Source organism: Pseudophryne corroboree, chromosome 4, assembly GCF_028390025.1.
Source record: "Pseudophryne corroboree isolate aPseCor3 chromosome 4, aPseCor3.hap2, whole genome shotgun sequence".
NCBI classification, from domain to species: domain Eukaryota; kingdom Metazoa; phylum Chordata; class Amphibia; order Anura; family Myobatrachidae; genus Pseudophryne; species Pseudophryne corroboree.
Window position 1 is genome coordinate 119800289 of NC_086447.1, and position 5615 is coordinate 119805903.

Below are 5615 nucleotides of genomic sequence, written 5' to 3' on the forward strand. Positions count from 1 at the left end.
AAGTAAAATTGATATGATAATTGAGATGGAATATTTAAAACATAACTTTTATTGACTTTTTTTATATGATATAGAATTCTTCCCTAAGATCTGTCCTTCGAAATGCAAGATAGAAAATAAAATGTTCTGGTCTCTTATTGGTAAAGAGTGTGTGGAAGGGTTGTAGACATAAATTGGTCATACCCCCATTCCCCTTGACCAGTACAGACTTGCTGTATTAATAGAACCACGGGGTGGTCAAGACACAGTAATATATAAGGCTATGTTCTTTGGCTTATAAGAGATTAGGGTAATGATCAGAAGTCACTCCTCTAAAAGCGATACAGAGAATTAGCATACACCTATCTGGATTCGAGACAATGAAAATTAGAAAAATAATATAATGAACATCACGAAAACAGTGTCAGTGACCAATATGTTTTTTACACCGAGATGGGAAAATAGGATTTAGAGATTGCTGAATAGAAGAAAATGGTGATGCTGCTGTTGATGTTAATATCGCATAAGTGAGGAAAAATCCTACTCTACAACACCAGGTATTCGCAGGTGGTCTCCCTTCCTGATACTGACCTGGCCCAACGCTGTTTAGCTTCCAAGATCAGACGAGATCGGGCGTTGGCAGCGTGGTATGGTAGTAGAGAATTTTATGTGAACACCAATGAGAGTGCACCTATTTAGGAATGCTGAAATTTTAGAAAGACCGACAGTAAAGTGAAAGAGAAAGAATCGTGGAAATATGTGGATCTGCTTTCCACGTTAGACCCGATTCCAAAATTCCCACTCACGTGGTGCAATGTTCCGGGAATCGTGAATGAGAGTCCACGAAAATGGTGATCTCGGGAAGATGAGGTTGTCAGGATTGGCACTGTTGATTGCAATCAGAGAACTCCCTGACTGCTAAGTATGTTATGGTTTGTCCAAACAGACAATTAATGATAAAGGATACTAGAAAAAATGGATGCGAAGTCACACTAGTAGCACAATTATTTGAATCTTGAATAGAGGTTTGAAATCTATTAAATTACATACTGAAATGTCAAATTCAACATAACTGACAAATGTGATAGGTATGCCATTCATACTCATATGTCAATTGCTGAGGAGATAAGAGCGAGAAGAAAAAACATTGAATAAAAATTAGCAAGAAAAAATAAATTATAATATGTATCTGTTAATCATGTGCATTAACTGAATCTGAGGATATTTGCCGCTTGACCTCAGATAGGATGTTAAATGTCTAATAAATATGAGAGGTATATGCTATTCATATTCATATATCAATTGCTGCGGAAACAGAAATAGAAAGGAAGCAGAAAAAACAAACACTGAAAAAATAACAGGTATGTGTTAATCATATGCATTAGCTGATGAATCTTTGGATATTTGCAGCTTGACCTCAGACAGGGTGCTAAATGCTTGGTATGCTATGAGGACCCCTGAACAAAATTACCACTGTGATACACACTGAATGTGGGATAATTTAGGCAGTTCTGCCGAGGTTTGCAGTGGAAGTTGCTATCCGTGGCATACAGCCACAGGATAGAGGGGCTTACGGTTTCACCAGAGAGATGAGAGAGCCATGAAGAGCAAGCAGATAAATGTGGCTGATGCCAAGATGAGGTTGTGTCGACGAGACCCCTTTGCTGGATGCGGAAAGACGCGTTTCGCCCTAAGGCTTGTTCACTTCCGGGTTCCGGAAGTTTATTTGCATCCCAGCATTAAATTGAGATTATCTTAATCCCTGAAAATGGAGAAGGGGGTACAATTTTGGAGGCTTTGGCCCATAGTTTTTCAGTTTGTCCAGTAATGTGGTAATTAATAATTAAATATTTGCTTGGTTGAAGTCCTTTTTGTTCCACACCAATATAGGAGTGGAGCTGAAAGCATGTGTCTTGTTCCTGATTGCATATGCCTCTCTAATTTTCAATCACCTTCTTGACACTGTTCTCTTTCTCTTGCCTCTTCTCATAATGTGAAAAGTCATCAAATATGGAGGTGGTGTATGTTTGTAACTAGCTATGATTCTGAGAACTTGGTGAGTTTTTTCCAGGGGTACCACCTGTCACTGAAATTATGGGTTTATTAAACTGTGCATGTCCTGTTTAAACAACACAAGGGTGGGTCGGAGGGGTTGGTGGGGGGGAGGGGGGGGGTGTTCCAAGACAATTCCATCTTGCACCTCTTTTTTTTTCTTTGCATTATGTGCTCTTTGGGGCCTATTTTTTAAAACTGCCATCTTGTCTGCCACTGCAGTGCCACTCATAGATGGGTCAGGTGTTTGTGCCGCCCACTTGTGTCACTTAGCTTAGTCAGCCAGCGACCTTGGTGACCTCTTTTTTTTCTTTGTATTATGTGCTCTTTGGGGCCTAGTTTTTAAAACTGCCATCTTGTCTGCCACTGTAGTGCCACTCCTAGATGGGCCATGTGTTTGTGCCGCCCACTTGTGTCTCTTAGCTTAGGCATCCAGCGACCTCACTGCACCTCTTTTTTTTCTTTGCATTATGTGCTCTTTTGGGCCTAGTTTTTAAAACTGCCATCCTGTCTGCCATTGTAGTGCCACTCCTAGATGGGCCAGGTGTTTGTGCTGCCCACTTGTGTCACTTAGCTTAGTCATCCCGCTACCTTGGTGCAACCTTTAGGCCTAAAAACAATATTGTGAGGTGTGAGATGTTCAAAATAGACTGTAAATGAGTGGAAATTAATGTTATTGAGGTTAATAATACCGTAGGATCAAAATTACCACCAAATTCTGTGATTTTAGCTGTTTTTATGTTTTTTTCAAAAATCATCCAGATCCAAAACCAAAACCAAAGCCCGAAAGGGTGGTTTTGGCAAAACTAATCCAGATCCAAAACACGAGCAGGGATCCAGATCCAAAACCAAAACCCGAGTTGTGTCCGCCGCACTTCTCTAATTAGCATATGCTAGCATCAGTGCTGCTTACAAGGAGGCATTGTCCCTATTCTTGTACATGTAGGATCTATGACAATGCCGCCTAGTAGTGGTCTTTGGAGAGGGAAGGGGTGGCGGCCTTGCACTTTCAGACCGCTACTCATGTTGCAGGAGGCGTGGCCACACCAACTGTAACGTGTCCATGCTCCCATTCATCCTTGTTCTGCTGTGTCATTTTCAGATGCTGGAAGGTATTCTATATTTGCACTCCTCAAAACAAAGATCAACTGATGGCCCTTAATGTTTCGAAATTCCTTTTTATTTCAAACTATGATGAATATTTATACAGTATTATAATTCACTTATGTGTGCTATTTATTTATTGTAAATTCATTCTGTTAAAGTATGATTTTATAGATATCCTGTATTACATTGGAGGGATGACACACACATAACAACACAGCAAGAAACTTCTATACCAATTATACTGAACCATATAAAAGTTTACCTGACTGTTCTCATGGGTCTATTCATGAAGCAGTGAAATGAGTGGAGAAGTGAGCCTGTGGAGAAGTTGCCCATGGCAACCAATCAGCCTCTCTGTACAATTGTATAGTATGCAAATTATAAATGTTACTTCAATGCTGATTGGTTGCCATTGGCAACTTCTCCACAGGCTCACTTCTCCAAACTTTTTACTGCTTCATGAATAGACCAATATTTACTATGCCTTGGATGGAGATAAAGTGGATGGAGATAAAGTACCAGACAATCAGCTCCTAACTGTCATGTCACAGGCTGTGTTTGAAAAATGACAGTTAAGAGCTAATTGGCTGGTACTTTATCTCCATCCACTTTTTCTCCATCCAAGCCTTAGTAAATAGACCCCCTCTTGTGCCTTTTTGCTGAATCTCTATCTCCCACACCTGTCCTGCAACCTCACCATCATCGTATATTGGGGGTAAGAGTTAGATTTGGGTGGGTTACTTGGTTTCTGTGCAAGATAAATACTGGCGGCTTTATTTTTACACTGCAGTTTAGATTTGTTTGAACACACCCCACCCAAATTTAACTCTCTCTGCACATGTTATATCTGCCCCCTCCTCCCCCCTGCAGTGCACATGGTTTTGCCCAACTGCTAACAAATTTGCTGATGCGATCAACTCTGAATTAGGCCCAGTGTGTGGATCTCCTCACAGGAATGCAGGTGTTATAATTAGTGCCACAGCTATCTGATATATCCACCTGCATTCCTGGGAATTCCACATAACTTGCTCTGTTGGAGGTACTGAGACCTGAGAGCAGGTTTGAGAAATTCTGGCTTAAAATACACAAGAGTAAAAGTGAAATGATGCCAAGGGACCTGTCATCTTATATATCACGCATAATGGGCCTGATTTAACATAGAGCATAAAGGTGCGCCTTTGCGTTTAAGTAAAAATGTTACTTTAATACGAAATCTCCACGGCTTGATTTTAAGTGGCAAATACCTCAAGATACTGTATGTGCATTTTTACATCTAACATGCAAATGCACCTGGAGCACAAATGTTGCAACACCAATATTGCAAAGCTGCCCACGAGTATGCGCAAAGATACACTAGACACCAACATGCCCCAACATGCCCCCTCTTGCAAACCAACATGCTTCCTCTAAACACCACCCCTGGACACCAACATGCCCCCTCTTGAACACCAACATGCCTCCTCTAAACACCACCCCTGGACACCAACGTGCCCCCTCCTGCACACCAGTTTACCCGCCCAAGACATCAAAATGCCCTGTCTGCATACCAATATGCCCCGTCTGCATACCAATATGCCCCGTCTGTATACAGTACCAACATGTTTCCCCTTGCACAGCAATTTAGTCACCAACTTACACTCTCACACACAGGATGGTGCAGTATGTGCACCATCTGATGGCAGCAGTCCCGACACCGGCAGGAAGTAATCTTATCAGGAACTACTAGGGCTACTTCTCTCCACCCACACTATGACCCTGATAGGTGGAGAGAGAGGGGAAGGTTAATATTCTTCATGGTTCCTATCATATTCACACCTCCTGCAGTAAAACTTATGATATGATTCACTAATGTAGGGGGCATTAATGTTATATCTCCTTGAGGGCAGTAATATCTCTATTGGATCTTTGTTCCAGTCTCATTACACTGAAAAGTATCTGATATCTGTAATAGGATGGCTTTTATACACTTTTGATTAAATAGATTGAACTTTTCAGTATTTTGTGGTGTGCTGGTTCCCTTATATAAACCAATTTTTGGAATACTGAATGCCATAAGGCTACAGATGTTTCTGACTTGATCAGGCACCCAGTATTGTACTAAGAGGTGTGTGTGGTTTAATTTTCTCTGATATACAGTATATTTATATCTAAAAGGTTGAAAGAACAAGGGGGCACCACATAGTGCATTAAAAGGCAATTTTGATGAGCAGTTGAATAAACAGATCAAAAGCTTGTGTACCATTGGTGGCGGTCAAAACACCATGGGTTCAACATCATAAAACACCATGCATAGCATGACGAGTACAGCGGTCTCCTTCACATCAGACCAGGAATGAAGCAGACCATGGCCCTACGCGTTTTGTCATCAGGACTTCATCAGAGGGCCGGCCCAGCATTAAAATAAGAGTAAGCAGCCAGTCAATTGTATTAAATAGTACTACATAGGGCCTGATTCAGAGAAGTACGCAAACCTGATG

General features: G+C 41.2%; 1 pseudogene; it reads right to left on the reverse strand.

Annotated features, from left to right (window-relative positions):
- Positions 1-521: 521 nt before the first annotated feature.
- On the reverse strand, positions 522-640 carry LOC134913882 (5S ribosomal RNA; annotated as a pseudogene).
- Positions 641-5615: the final 4975 nt, after the last annotated feature.